The 16,108-nt window shown below is 44.8% G+C and overlaps 1 protein-coding gene across 3 annotated transcripts in view; it reads left to right on the forward strand.

Moving 5' to 3' along the window:
* Window positions 1-4,482: 4,482 nt before the first annotated feature.
* Window positions 4,483-16,108, forward strand: part of MFAP3L (microfibril associated protein 3 like) — a 40,976-nt gene continuing 29,350 nt past the window's right edge. The window contains exon 1 of one of the 3 annotated variants that reach the window (XM_033133656.1): window positions 4,483-4,650. The gene's annotated coding sequence lies outside the window, so the exon portion shown is untranslated. Of the gene's footprint in view, window positions 4,651-5,354; window positions 5,451-16,108 lie in introns of those variants that run through there. The other 2 variants (XM_033133652.1, XM_033133655.1) reach the window with 2 other exon arrangements.

Below are 16,108 nucleotides of genomic sequence, written 5' to 3' on the forward strand. Positions count from 1 at the left end.
TTTAGCAAAGGGGTGCTGGAGAATAACACTGGGCCTCCATAAGCCACCAAGTAAAATTGCTGTGTGGTCCAACACAGAAAAACAAGCCGCTGTCTTACTACATACCGTCTGGACTATATTCCCCAGACTCTCTAACATAAGCCAAGGCTATTAAAGGAGCACAAACAAGGATCAGACTTTTTTAAGTATTATAGATCAATACTCTTCCCATCTGCATACAGAGGGTGCCAAAAAAAAAATGTGTACACATTTTAAGAAAGGAAAACTGTATTAAAATTGTAGTATTCAATACATACCAATAACAAAAGATGAACACAAGTCACGTTTGACTTCTGCAATGACAAGAGGTGCTCAAAGTGGTCACCATCAGCATCTAGACATTTCTGATTACGGTGAACTACTGCTTGAGCAACACTGACCAAAGTGTCCACTTATATACATTTTTTTGGCATCCCCGGTATATCTCTCTGCCAAAAAACAAACAAACAAAAAAATCGGGGGCTATCTGAAGTTCTGGAATAATAGCTTCTTTCCCCCCTTTATCCATAAAACTTACAACTGTTTCTCAAGTATAGTGTGTGAAATCAACTGGAGGCCTTAATAAAATTGCTGCCCCTAGACCACTCAGTTCAGGAGGTGGGGAATGAGTTCATCATCCGAGATGAATCAAAGTAGATGGCCGGTCCCTCCACAGTTAACTCTAGGTGTTCTCAGCAGACAATGGGAGCTGGTAGAACTGTGAACATTATGTTCATTCCTACATGGTTAATCTGCCTTCTCAGAGTGCAACACTTTCAACCGAAAAAATAAACAACATCTATTCTAAGAAGTAACCATATAATTAGGAGGTTATAACTACACCGTGTAAGGAAACACAATGAGAAGGAACAATGGACTTTGTGGATTAATTAGCAATACAATACTGAGCTTTGTGCAGTTACAGACGGACAAAACAAGTACATCAGACTGGCTCACAAAACACTTCTGGACTTCTGAAGCTGAAGAAAATCACTGGCTTTAAGGTCAAATCTGAGATCTTGCTTACATGACTCAAAAGCGCATAACCACCCAGCAGGTTGGACATGATGTGACTGTCCTGGTATTTTTTCTTTGCACTCTATAATTCTCAGGAAGAATTTTAAAAATTAGTAAATTTTAAATATTATATGGGTGCATATGTCTATTATTCATTTATTAAGTAAAATTCTATTGAGGACTGAGAACAAAGACACAAAGATGGTCGAGAGAATCCCTTGAGGTCTCAGTGTCTCCAATGCAGTGGAGGAGGCGAAGGAAAATAAATCAAGGTTAGGTGTCAAAATGGAGACAAGGTATATGGTCCACGTGGCCTATTCGAAAGGAAGTCACCTTGGGGAGATCAGAGGAGACCCAGCCTGAACTGAGTTTTAAAGACAATGTTTGCCAAGGGGTGAACAAGGGGAAAGGAGAGACAGAAGAACTAAAGGAACAGGGAGGTGCAAATTTGCATGACAAGGAATTCAGATGGCTAGGATACAGGACATTAGGGAACACTAGCTGGAGGCTGATAGGGAGGGGGAGATAGAGGCCTGTTCATGTTTAAAACTTAGACTTTATCCGGAAGGCACTATGAATCCATTTAAGGATTTTAAGCAGACATGTTGAAATATAATTTGCTTAAAAAGAAAAGTCTGAGGAGGCAGGGAAGATGAATTAGAGGGCGTACAGAGAGAGGATCCTTTTGAAAGGGAAGATGGAGGTGGAAGGTCCATATTCAGAGGTGTGTAAGGACAGGGTGACAGTCTCAGTGACTAGCTAGATGATAGGGGAAAGGCAAATGGGGGAAGCTAGGACAACATCCATATTTGTGGTGTGCCCAGCTGAAAAGATGGGGTTACTAGTCACCAAGCGAGGCAGAAGAGAAACTACAGCTCCTTAGTTCTGTTTGGGAGATAGTGGTTTCCAGTTTCCTGAGGGCAATAGCCATTAAGAAGATTACACATAAGGGTCTGATGTGCAAAGAAGTTGTGATTTGGGGGCAAAGATAATATTCAAAATATTAACAACTAGTATGGACAAATGGTCAGGCATAGATACTGACTGGTAATCAGAACAGGTACCTGATGGACCAGAAAAGATCTCAGCAACAAACAACTATCACGGCCATGTGTGCATACACCAACAGAACACCACCTTGATACTAACAATCATCGGAGTGAATGAGAGCCCTCAGGGAGACAAGAAGGGAAGAGGCCACAGAACAGAACACCTGCAATGGGGGAGGGGAGGCGCAAAGGAAAAACCCCTGGAAAAGGAAGATGAAAGGAACTGTCAGAGAGGTAAGAGAACCAATAAAGGTTCGTTTCATGGGAGACTGGGCACCATAAAGCTTCAGACGGGGTGCAGTGGTAATATGGACTATTAAAGAGATGTCTTACCCATCCTTTCCCGGGCTAGACTATTTGCGATGTCTACCGAACCTGGGCAAGTTCAAGAGTAGTGCCCAGACGCGTGAGCAAAAATGAAGCCTGAAAGCTCCGGGATGAGGATGACTCCAGCACAAGGTATTACTACAGTAATACCTTGGGGTGGGGGGTACTTCAGTACATTTATTCTTCCAGGGAGTGATCTTCCACTAAACATGGTGTCTCCAAAGATACTTAAGCTGAACTGGAGCTGCAGGAGGGGAAAAGTTTGAAATGAAGCCAACCCTCACGGAGGGTATTTCCCACTGTCACACCAAACCTCACTGACCCGCTAACCCATCTGCCCGTCTTCCGCCTCCTCAGACGAAACAGACTCAATGCAAGCTTCTCTGAGTTCTTGAGCCTACAAAAATCTCTTCCCTGTAAGCTTTCTCCATTTCAGTCTTCTCTGCTGTAACACACAATTAAAAGCAAGTTCCCCACACCTGCCTGACGAGCCTTCTGCATGTTGTCTGAGAATTTGAAAGGGAGGCTGGAGAGTCTGAGAGGGAATGCAGAATTGCCTGAATTAAAAAAAAAAAAAAAGGAATATAATATTGCAGAATTATCTGAAAGTGAGGATAAAGATTTAATCTTTGATAAAACAGGTGAAAATTTAGTGTTCCGAGTGCAACTGTACACTTATCAAATACTTGAAAAGAATGAAAGATTTAGGTTTCCTGAAAAAAAAAAATCAGGCTGAACAGTTCTTAGAGCTCAAATGTGTTGTTATTCAAGATGCCATAAAAACTAATGTTAAAATATGATGTCTAATTTCAATCTTTTAGGGGGAAATCAGGCGTTGATTCACTTGTAAACCAAATCCCACGCATTCAGCCCGTAACGGGCCTCGGCAGGTGCCACCTGCCCACGTGTCGAGGCTGTCGCGCACCTCTAGGGCCCTGCTTCCGCCGGCCTTCTGACCTTCTATGTCGTGATGAGCGAGAGCAGCTACAACAACGTTGGGCAACCCGATGCAGCCGCGTGCAGTAGCCTGGCACTGCCCGGAGCATGCTCAGTCAGGTCCTGACCCACTTCTGCTGGTCCTTGCTCGGGGCAGGGGGTCGGAGGCGCTATTCTGTTTCGTTTGCCAGGGACAGAGAGAAGGACGAGAGAAACTGGGAGTTGCTTAAAGTCTCCTCTCTCCTTGACAGTAGTCCCTGACCCGGCCGCGGAACATGCCCAGTCTGGCTGTAGGAGCCCCAGCGTCACTGTGTGGGATCCACCTTTCCGGGCTTTGGCAGCAACCGAAGAAGAGGGCGGTGCCGGAGTAAAAAGAAAAAAAAAAAGTGGGGGCGTAACCAAGGGGCGGGCCTAGAGGAGCCAGGGAGGAGGAGCTTGGTCTCGGCCCTTGAAATTCAAGGTCCAGGACAAGTCAAAAGAAAAAGGAGGGGTGGGGGTCTACTTACAGCACACGATCGTGGGGCCAGAGTTCTGCAAGTGTTTTGGAATAGCCCCCCTTTCTTAGTTAAACACCATATTGTTCATTAGAAAAAAGAACAGAAACTACACATAATCAAAAACTAAGAAAATTTAATACCCCTGGAACCTATCACTCAGAAGCCAACAGTGAACTTCCTGCCGTTTTCTTCCAGCCTCTTCTGTGTGGGCTTTAGAATTGACAGTAGAGTCGCCCAGGAAGGCCGGCGAAACTTTTGATCGCAAGGTAGCTTGACAGGTGATCTTGGAGACAGGGTAGGTTCAGGGCTTGGGTGGTCGGTTCTCTCCGGTGTTTCAGGATGAGATTCTAAAAAAATCTGTTCCTGGGTGTCCATGAACAACAGAGCGACGCGACACTCAGAAGAGTTGCAGTGGAAGCCCCCCAGAGGCCACACGGACTGAATGGGGGACCCCCTGCGCCCTCCTCTGCGGAGGATCCGCCACTCCCACAGCTCCTCCCCGCACCGCCTCCCGCCTGTGGCTGCTGCAAAAATCCGGCGGTGACACATCGCCCGGCTCCGCGCCTCCGCGCCGCCCGGCGAGCCGCACTGGGCATGCTCGGCACTGGCCAGCTCTGGCTCCTGTAGGTGGGAAGCGCCGCACTCCCCGCCGCCCGCGGCGCAGCCGGCTTCGCTGCCAGGCGCCGGCGGAGGCGGCTCGCCCGCAGTGGCTGCTGTCGGGCGCGGAGCGAGGCCGAAGCGGCAGCTCTCAGACGGGCCATGGCGAGGGGCGCACGGCGGCCACCTGAGTGGCGCGGAGGCGTCAGGTTAGCAGGGGCACCCGGCGAGCCGGGGCGGCGGGGCGCGGGTGGCAGGGAGCCCCGCACCGGGTGGGCGATCTAGTCGTGGCTGCGGCTGTCGCCGCGGAAGTTTCTCGGGCGCCTAGGCTGGCGGAACCGGCGACGCAGGCTGAGCGCTGGGAGGCGCGGCGAGGTCCCGGCGGCAGGCTCCTGGGGATTGCAGGTTGCTTGGAGATCCGTGCCGGGTGGGACCCAGGGGACCGGTGGGTTGGGGACAGCCGCCTTTCAGGCTTATGCCGTAAGCCTCCTACTGCTTGGAACGCGGTGTCTATCGGTAACACGCGCTGCAGAGGAGCCTCCCGGGTCTCCTGGGGGAAGGGGTCGCCAAGGTGCGGCGGGAGCCTTCACCAGACTCCAGGTCGCTCCGGTCACCGTGCCTCGGTTTCCCCGAAACTGGGGGCGGGTGTACTGTTCCGGCTCCAAAGGCCCAGAGTGCGGGTTCCGGTCTGGTGCCGGGAGAGCGCCGCGTCCTGATGCTGCAGGAGTGCGGGAAGCTTTGGGTGCCTGGAGCCGCCGCCACACGACTGGAGCTCTCAGAGTTTGTCGCATTTGACTCCATAGCAAGTTAACATCAAATAGCTTCATGGTGTGGAAAGGCGAAACGCGCATCATCGGCTTAAAAAACAAAGTAATTGCAGAGTCGATTTATTTTAAGCGTGACCATTAACCTGCCTTCCCCTCCAAAAAACTGGAGCTTGCAAGATTTATAAAGAAAGCTAGCAAAATAAAAAAAGAAGAAGAAGAGGAAGAGGACGAGGAAGACGAAGGTTTGTAGGTCCATTATCAGCTCACAATGTAGAAAATAACCTTTAGTGGTTGAATAGTCATTGTATTTAAGGATACTTGTTACAGAAAAATTTGGTTACTGTGGCAATCTTTATTTTGTGTTATCTTGGTTTTTATATTAAGAACTTGGAAACCTAGCGTTGCAGAAGTGCAATGTTTTTTATCAAGTTTCTCACTTTTGTTTCTAGATTAGACACTTTTTTTTCCCAGTTGCTACTATTCTGAACATAGTAAAATTGTTCAGGATGAAATGCAAGATGGAAGAAGATTTATTTTCCGAAGAGTAAGTTAGAACAACGCATTTCTACTGGCATTCTGCTTTTTCTTTCTTTTTTTTTTTTTTAAACAATTTGTAGATCCCATTGGGGTTTCTACTGCTGGTTCTCTCTGAAACATTTAGTACTATTACCACTCTCAGGATTATTGGATTTAATAAGAGCAAGGTAAACAATCCTTATTCTAGTGGGAACTAGTTCTACCGCTAACTAAAGCTATATTCTCAAGCCTATTTCCATAAGTACCACTTAGTGGGTTCAGTTATTTTATTTATTAAGCTTATTACAAAACTTCTTGTTTGCATTCTTGATAGACGTTAATAGACTTTGGAGGTACATTGACTTTACATTGGGTTGTGAAGAGCTTTTAATGTTTGTTCTTGCCTGTGATGACTCCAGCTGTAATACCAAACTACTCTGGATGTTTCCCCCAAGTGGGCTCTAGGCTAAGCCTATACATAACCGAGATTTAGTAACAGGAAAGGCTTGAAATGTCCATACAACAACAATAGCAACAACATGATTTCTTTTTCTACAAATTAGACCTGCAGTCCTTCCTTTTAGCCAATTAGTTTGGTTGGTTTGGTTGATGGAGTCTTAACTGTATTTCTAAATACATTTATAGAAAAATTTAGACATTCGAGAAACCCAGCACAAATATTGGGAAGTTGAGCTTCCCTTTTCTATAAAAAATGCATCAAGTTAAAAATCTGCTATGAAGCAATGCGTATATGTACAGCTTTTCCTGTACAGCAGGTCCAGTGTTCTCAAGCTGCATTCCCAAGTGGAAGTTACTTTCGTCTCTCCTCACCTTTGGGTTTTTCTTGACTTAGAAGAAGCAATTAAGCCTTAGTTTCCCATTTGTGAATGTGAGGTTTAATACAGATCAATAGGTCCCTTCTGGATGTAAAAATTCTAATTTTTATTTTCCAGTTAAGAAAGACAATGAAATTTAACAAAAGACAAATTTAAACACCACTATTGGCTTCAACAACTCCATGTTCTCCTAACCTAAAACTAGCAAAATTGACAGGACTTAGATTTGAAGAGGGGTTTTACTATTGCTAATGAAGAAAAAATAGAAAGGTAGACTTTGTATTCATAATTGAGAAAAAGGCAATAATTTCTTTTCTTTTGTATATAACTGTTGAGTTCTTGCAGCTCAACTGCTAGTCCCATAATTTTTCGTTTTATTTCCATGTCTTTAGATTTCTATACTGTGTAGTGTTGTTAGTGATATTAGATACTCATAGCAAACTATTGCCTTTAAAAATAGATCTTCCCCCATTCACGTGACCTTAATTTATTCAATCCTTGTTTGGCTTGCAATTTAAATATATGAGGCTATTTCATCTTAATTTGAAGTTTCTTTTCCTTTTTTTTTTTAATGCAAGGACTTCCAGATACTGAACTACCAAATAAATACTGTGGAAAAGTTGCTTTTAACTTCCAGTACAGTACAGTCAGATTTGTTAGACGAGTGTCTTTTTTTTTTTTTTTTTTTTGGAGTTCATAAATTGTACAAATAGCACTTCCCTAACTCAATGTCTAACCAAGTGCCGAGGATGCGGCCTGCCCTTTATTGGCCAAGTCCAGGAGGACACTTAAAACTTTGACAACATTTTGTGATCCATGGCAAGTCACATTAAGTTAGAAATGTTCTTAGATACAAATGGCTGGTTTTAAATGTGCTCTGCTACCTCCCTGGAATGGTTAGAGGATAAGGGGTTTGGTTGATTATGTGATAATAACCAGTTAAGAGCTGTCAGAACTAGTTTTTAAATTGTGCTAAAAACAGAAGTCCTGTGAATGTATTGGTCTTGCCTCTGTCTCCACCTGAGGTCTTGACTCTTTAAAATATCACATTCATTTTTCTTCCCCCCAATCTTTTATAGTTAGGCCCCCAAGGCTGCAAAAATGAATAAGACATAGTGACTCACAATCCAGTCAGAGAAACATGCTTGAGGACAAATATATTATAGTGCCAAGAGAGTGCTGCAGGAGAGGTGGTTGTACACAGGACCGAGGAGATTTCAGAATGGGAATGAGCCCCTTGGGTTGGAGGAGGAGGGGCCTCATGAAAATAGTGGCATTTCCAGAGGACTTTAAGGAATGTCTAAGGAATTGGGTAGGAGTCTTCTAAGCAGAGAAGTAGACTTTGGAGGCAGAAGGAGCACTATTCCGGTAGTTCGAATAATAGCGCCCCACCCCAAGATGTTTACTTTGGGACTTTGCAGATGTGATTACATTGAAGATCTTGAGATGAAGAGATTTTTCAGGATTATCCAGTAGGCACAGTGTATCACAAGAGTCCTTGTAAGTGAAAGAGGGAAGCAGAAGCCAGCATCAGAGTAAAGCCATGTGAGAGGCTCTACAAGCCATTGCTGGCTTTGAAGATGGAAGAGGTCCACAAACCAAGGAATGGAGGCACAGGCAAGGAAACCAAGGCTCTCTAGAGCTTCCAGAATGAACATAGCCCTGACAACTCCTCAATTAGCCCATTATGACCCAAAGAACTGAAAGGTAATACATGTGTGTGTTAAGTCACTAAATTTGTGATTTAAGTGCAGCAGAAAGGTGCCATAGGAAGTGAATATAGCCACATACAAAGAAGCATTTGGTGTGATGGAATACTGGACAGGGAATGAAGTAGTCCTTTCATTGTAAGGAACTCGATGTCATGCAAAGGAGTTGAGATTTTATCCTATTATATACAAACAATGGGAAACCAGCAAAGGATTTTTAAACAGCAACATGCAATGACCCGACTGCAGCCAGATTCATCTTCCTAAAAAAGCAATGTATAACTAAATCTCAAGTGTCACAGGGCAGTTTGACAAAGGGTGTCTGTCTAACCAGAGGTGGTCAGTGATGGATAGAGATCTGAAATGAACGTGTTATATAATTCAGTGCTCTGAATTGATCTGAAATGACATTTGTAGGCACGTGTGAAATTAATAGCTTCAGAAAATTTTTATTCACAATCTCTAATAGAAGAAGGACATAGAAAGTGAAACAGACAGGCCAAGTCACATTTTCTTTACTTTGCTTCTGCTCATTGTCTTCTTAGCAGGCAGCTGCTCTGCTAGCTACATACCATGCAGACATGAGCAGAGAGGGAGCTGTGAAAGCTCAAGTTTAACATAGTTAACTTGAGAATGACGCAGTGTCATCTGGGCCAACTCTAACCAGTTGGCAGTAGTTGATGGCAGTGCTGTGAGCTCAGCCGAGAAATTGCCACAATCAATTAGCAATATTTGCCGTGGGCTCCATTTGCCAGGAGTGGGTGACAGCTACAGTCTTAGATGACCTAACTTCTGTATTTAAATATAAGGAATGCAGTCATTCTTTCCAAACATATTTATTCAGCCTTTTTATGTGCAAAGTCTTAATATCTGTCCAGTAAAAACATATAGTCAGATTGAATTGACATCTCCACGTATCTGGAACACCTACACCGAAGAAATCTTCTACCTTAGTGTTACAAGAGTGGCTCTGAATTGAAACTGAACTATGTATTAGAAAAAATGAGTAAGAGAAAAACAAATTTTTCAGACAACATGGTAAAGGAAGCCCTTGACTGGCAAAATCTGATACTGGGAACAGTAAGACTTGATAAGGATTTATCTTAATGAAAGCAAAACCGTATATTATGTAGCTTTCATTTGCATAATTTTATAAGATTTTTACCTAAACTTCCCTTATATAGTGATGCAATAATTATTGTTTTCCACGGCAAAGGAGGAGCTGAGTGTAAACTGTTCCTCTTTTTTTGAATCTCTTCTGCCTTGGTCTCTGGGACACTTGCCCTAAATGTTTTTCTGTTTGTTTATATTGCTTTTGTTTTTTATTGTTGTTGTTGTTTTGTTTTTTAATTGCTCTTTCTCTGAGTGTTTATCTTTTCTTTCCCTAGGTTCCAATGTTTATCTTCTAGCCCACTGTGTTCTTTCTCGGTGGTTTAATTTTTCCTCATGATTGCATTAGTCACCCATACAACCAATGTCTCCAAATCTGTATCTTCTGTTAAGCCTCTCTCATCCATTCATTCATTAATTCATCGATTCATTCAACACATATTGATAACCTGAGCGCTTATAATCTAATGGAGAGACAGATGTGCAAAACGACAATTACAGTGAAAATATAAAGTGAGAAAAAAGAGTGTCTGGGGCTCCCGGGGAGTCCTGCAGGGCTTTTGAATCAAGACTGAAGGCTAAACAGGGGTTTACGAGATGTGCAACGTTATGGGAGGCAGCACAGTGAGAGGCACAGAGGTGCTGTGGGGCCCCAAGGAGCTCAAGAAAGGCGACATGATGAGGGGCGGGGAACGGGACGCTCCAGAGACGAGGTTAAAGAGAGAGATGGGAGTCAAACCATGAAGCTCGTGTATGTCCTGCCAAGGACTTTAGTTTTATGCTGGTGACAAAATGAAGACGGACTATATTTCACAATACAAACAGATCTTTTAGAGTCAGCTGCCATCAGCAACAACATGGCATGTGGACTGGAGGCAGGCAAGACTACAGGCAGGTTAACAAGGGAGGAGACTATTAGAGTGATGCCAGGCAGAGATGGTGAGCTCATAAACAAGGGAGAGGTATCCGTGTGGGCAGGAAAGGAAAGGAGCTGTCTTAACTCCCATGGAATTGGGTTATTTGTGTCAGGTCCTGCAGACATGTGGAAGGCACACCCTCACAACGGTTTTTGGGCTTAGCTGCTCTCAAGGGCTCTCCTACCAAGCACAAGACTTTGCAGTACCAGAGAGAGACAAGCTTCCACCACACGCGCTTAAGCAGAGGGACCTAAAATAAGAAAAGACTATATGCAGGGCTGTGTGTGAGGGAACAAGTCGGAACTTCATCATTGCAGGATACGTACTTTGTAAGAAAGGCATCAAAGAAATTAATTCCCTGATGCTTCTCCAGCTTCTGGACAGAAGCATTTAGGGTTTGCCAGTAAGACTGAAAGGAAACTGGTGCAGGGTGGGCTTCCCTAATTCTGGATTACAAGGTAACTAACTGTTTTAGAGGCCAGGCTGAGTTGACTCTTTGTAATCAGTGGGAGAGTGGAAGCTGGCTAAGCAGATTTTAAATACAATCCCAACTCTTGTTCCATTGAGGATTTGAGTTGGCTGATGGTGCCAGGAAGAGTATAAGAGAAGGCTTTGCTCCTTAAGTAAATAAATGGGTTGGAGTACATTGCTCCTGAATTACCCATTGAAGGGGCCCACACAGTTCAGACAGAGCTGGAGGGTGCAGCCTATGGCTACTTCAAATCATTCTGACCTGTTCATTAAAGCAGTACTTCTCCTAGTCAAGATGGTATGCATCTGCTCTGGGTCTGTAACTTTCCATACCCTCTTGAAACTAGTGAGAGCTCTATAATATATGTACCAGTGGAGACCATCCCAAGCTGACCAGCTAACTCTTCCTAGAGGCCAGGCTGCCCTGTGCAGAGGTGAGTAGATGTACAGGAACTGTGCTTTCTTAACAGTCTAAAACCCACTTTCCCTGGTCCTCAGCAGCGGAAGGTATTTGAATGAAAACTGCATTCATGTTTGGTTCCATGCTTCACCCAAGACTTTTAGTAACCATGGAGCTTTCTTGTGTCTCAGCTGCTATTATTAATTCCATGTTGTAAGTTTCTGTTTGGTACTGAAGCCAGGCCCTGGGCTGCTTTGCCCTGTTACTAGCCAGTCTGCACTTACACTTGCCTTCTCCCTGCCCATCTTTTTGTCATTCCTGCTGGCAGTCCCAATTTGGAGGGAAGGTTTGTCCCTTTAATTTGGACACCCTTGAATTACTTGGTCTCTGAGTGACTCTAGCTCTTCTTGGACTTCCTAAAGCTTTTTCCCCATTCTAAAACACTTTTGAGGAACTTGAAATTAATTTCCAGAAAACACTGGAGTATAACCAATGCTTTGCTGTACTGGGGCCTGAGCGTTTCTCCCTGTGCATCTGAACCCAGGACCTATAGCGGACTTTGGATTCCCTCTTGCCTTTGTAGGGCATCTCCGCCCTACCTCCAATGGCCATCTCCCCTTCTTTCACTGAGGTGGTAGTTTCTACTTCCTAAGTAATGGATCATCTGTCCCAAAGTCCCCTTGATCATTTCTGCTAAGAGGCCCTGGAGGCCTCTTCTTAATAGAATTTGCAGAGAGGTGATTGATAATAATTATGATGGTTTGAGTAGTTATGGGGTTTAGCCTATTGCACACGCTGTGGTAGTCACGCATTGGTAATTGTGTTCACATTACAAGAGCCCTGGACTGAGAGGCAGATGTGGTTCTACAAGGGGGGTGGCGTGGCCTCTGCTCATTTCACTGTCATTGTGTATAGAACCACATCGGACTGCGCATGTCATTGGGCAGCGGTACAACTCCGATGGGATAACTTCTGTGGGAGTGTTTTATGAACCATACACGCTAGCTGAACATAAGGGACATTGGCGTACTCTTAATAAGAATGACATCAAGGCGAGTTTAAAGTACTGGGTCTCTTTTGGTCTGTTTCTCACTAAGATCCAGTTCTTAGTGAAAACCCTTGACATGAGTGCTTCAGAGAAATGTTCATTATGCAATTCCGCTTTGTGATCATGGGCTGGTGAAGGAGGAAGGACACTAAAAACAAACAAAAACAAAACTAAGGCTTTTTAAACTACCGTCTCCAGCAGTTATTGAGCATATTTTTTTCAAATAGATGAAATTTTATTCTGATAAGAGAAGAAACCCTGGGTGGATCCAGTTCTGTGCTGTGACTCTGAAAGGCCTTAATCAAACGACCAAAGAGACAAGGAGTAAGGATTGGTTTCCACATAAAATACATAAACATAAAATACCAAAGTTGGTTTTCATTTCTACAGCAATAAGGATGTAGATTTCAGGGGATGGGGCCGGGGAAAGTTTCCCCTTTCTCTCTTAGTTCTCCGAGATGGCTGAACCATTAAAATGACATCCGGCAGACTAACAGGAGAAAATCAGGCTTTCAAGATACACACTGGGAATTCACATAAGCACGACCATTCCAAAGACAGGAAAGTAAAATGAACAAAACATGTCATTCTGGACTAAGGTGAGGGAAGTAGGGATCTCGGACTTTAAAGGGAAGTAAGGCACATCCCAGAAAGATGAAAAGACTTAATGTTTCGTAAACAAACATTAGTGTTGGGCCATCTTGAATCAAGGACACGGGGAGAACTTTGACGCAATGGGTGTTGCTAGATTCCTCCCTATACCACGTAGATCAGGTTAAACTATAGTTCTCTGTGGGGAGATCTCCCTTCCTGGAGCAGGTCCACTAACTTACAGCCTTGTAGGCAGTAAGGGGGAAGGTCAAAGGTTGGTTCTTCCTGAGCTTTCTGGGCCTTGATTGTATCCAGATCAAAATAATCAGCATGCCAGAGTGGCACACCTAGGGACAACTCCTTCTGAACCCCTCCCTACACAGGCATAGAAATAATTAGTCCCCATAAACTTGACTCATCTCAAACAGCAGACCAGTCCTCTAACAGACTGGATTTCCTCAGCCTCCCTTCGTGTTGTCTTAGCCGCTGCCGCTAAGCCTATGTGTGGAGCACCACTGCCTCTCAGGGCTCTGTCTGAGAATAGGAGGCACGTCTGAAGGCTGGCTATGAAGAAATCTTGGTTGCTATTTTAAAGTTACTTTTGTGGTTAAAAAACAGATATATTTACGTAGAATTTCTAAGAAATGGGTAGACTCTGTAGGAAACGCAGGGCAAATGGAAACGCCCAGAAAGTTAGTAATGTGTCTAAATGAAAGGGCAATGAAAATACGGAGTAGATATCAGCAGACACACGCACACATGCATGGTACTTAACGCATGCAAAGAAGAAGGCAGGGTACATGTAAACAGAGACTGACGGGGGCGGAGCACACTGTTTTATGTAAGATGACCAGGGAGGGCTGCTGATGAGGTGACATTTGAGCAGAGGCCTGAGAATCAGAAGGGAAGTGTAGGAACGAGCCTTGAGGGTACCCCGGGGACTGGTTCCAAATGGAAGGAATAGCAAGTGCAAGGGTTGCGGTGTGCCTGGCACATTCCAGGATTAGCAGAGCCCCACGTAGCTGGTGGGAGTGAGAAATGAAAACTGGGGGGGGGGGGAAGGGACAGCGAGGGGCCAAATATCGTAGAGGACATGGAAAGGTCTCCTCTAGTTTTTACCCTTGAATGAGAAACCCCTGGAAATGTACACTGTAATAACTTATGAATATTAGTGTTTTGTTTATTTTCTTTGAGGCTTCCCCATGCACAGATTATTACTCATCATTCCAAAAAATAATTAATTTTTAAAAAGTAATGAATGCCTCATGCCTAGCACAGTCAACAAATATTTGAGCACCAACCACATTTGGTTATAGAGGAATTTTATAATTTTCATGATACAAATGATAGCCCAAAATTACAGGAGCAGCCACAAGACCGTTCAGCAGTGAATTATCAAGGGAAACGAAGTTTTCAAGGCCTCATACTGGGGCAGTGATAAGCATCAGCCCCTCAGTGGTACAGCAAAGATTTACACAGCCGGTGGTCCTCGGTCTGAGGGGAGAGTCTGGGTCCGTGGCATGGCCACAGGTGTGAAGGTGATTACCTGCGTCCGTCCGTCCAGGTAGCAAGGTGTGAGCAGCAAGGCTCAGGCGTTGCTCTGAGTGTCCCCACGTGGGGTTGGAGGGAGAGACCTGCATCTGTCGCTATGAGGCGCGTGCTTCCCTGGCAGCCTCCCATCTGGCCCATCCTGCCTTCCTGTAAAGGAGCCCTGCAAGAATCTGAGCTGATTCACCTCTGCAGTGTGCTGAGGGCATCTGGAAGGGCCACATGGGGGTGGTGGTGTCCAAAGGCTTTGGAAGCTTGAATCTGTTTTCTCCCTCATTATATTGTCCAGGATATAAGGAACACACAAGAAGTTGCATTCTATAGAGAACAAGTTACCATGTACTATATGGGGCACAAGCTGGCTCCTGGGCCCTCTGCCATGTCCCAACTGGCTTGGCAATCCCACTTCTTTCCCCAATTTGAATTCCCTCCAATGGGAATCTTCCATCTGTCCATGAACAAACCCCCTGACTCTTTCCCTCTTCTCACCACCCCTCACCATTTCTTCCTTTCCCCAGCCCCCATCACACCCCTGGCTGTTGTAGTCACAGAACAGTAGATTTGGAAGGGACCTAAGAGATGGGTGTGAGGCTCAGGGGTACCAGCCAACTGCCAAAGGTCATCTACTGGTAAATGGCAAAACTGGGGAAAGGAGCTAGTAGGCCACTCCCAGTTTGTGGGTCTTAATCCTGAAATGCTAAACTGGTCTTCTCTTCACAACTGCCCCCCAAATTTCTGTTCTTGACCTTCACCTCAGAGCACATCCCATTTCATATCTCAGGAGCCTAATTTCACCCCTTTGCTATATTATGATCTCAGCTCCCTGGCCACAGGGAGACGTGCAGCAAGTTCTTCACAGTGGCTATCGCTTGGTACGCTGGATGCATTCCTGTTGTTACTCTCTGTCTTGTCTGGGTACTATTAATACTTCAGTGAGTTCAGTAGCTTTGTCATGGGCCGTCCACCACAGAATAACCAATCTTTTGTTCCTGTGGGAAACTGCCATCCAAGTTCCAGACAAGTGCATTATATTTGGCCATTTGGGAAGCCATCTGTGGACAATCAAACGGGAGAATTGAGAAAGGCACTTTCACTATTAAGGCCTTAAGAGTTCACCAGGTATGCCAGATTCCACCAGAAAATGCAAACTCACTATTGCCTCAGGCCATGAATCGTGTTTAGGAAAACATGCTAAGAACATTACTCCTGATTTATAGACCAGTGTGTTCGGCAGGCTGCACAGGGAACATGTGTTTGTCTCCTCCATCCAGGCAGAGTGCTGGCCAACCTGGACTTGCAGACAGGCAGCTAGGGGCCAGCTCCTCAGTAAAACAGCCCCCTGATATGTGGGATCCTCTGGCCGTCTTTCCAGGCCAGAGGAGAGTTCTGACTCATTGAAGTGTCCAGGCTTCTAGATATCTATCAGTTCCTGCCTGGCTTGACTCTGGACACAGGAGCTTATATGCTAAACACATCAAGAACTTCTCGTGAAATGGGCTTGAGACGAAATTAAAACAAGAAGAATTGAAAGTTGGCAGTGGTGCTGTAGATTAGCAGGTAACAGAAACTAACTGGACTATAGTGAAAAATTTAATCTCCCTATATACACACTCCAAGTGAATAGGGAGAATGTTTTCAAAGGGCGCAATTTTTTTAAAGGGGCGGGGGAGACGCTGGGAAAAAATATCTAATGGTAGAGACAGACAGAGCAAGACAGAAAGAGCTAGAGATGCTTCTGAACCAGCCTTAGGTTG

The sequence above is a fragment of the Rhinolophus ferrumequinum genome, chromosome 18 (genome assembly GCF_004115265.2).
Source record: "Rhinolophus ferrumequinum isolate MPI-CBG mRhiFer1 chromosome 18, mRhiFer1_v1.p, whole genome shotgun sequence".
NCBI classification, from domain to species: domain Eukaryota; kingdom Metazoa; phylum Chordata; class Mammalia; order Chiroptera; family Rhinolophidae; genus Rhinolophus; species Rhinolophus ferrumequinum.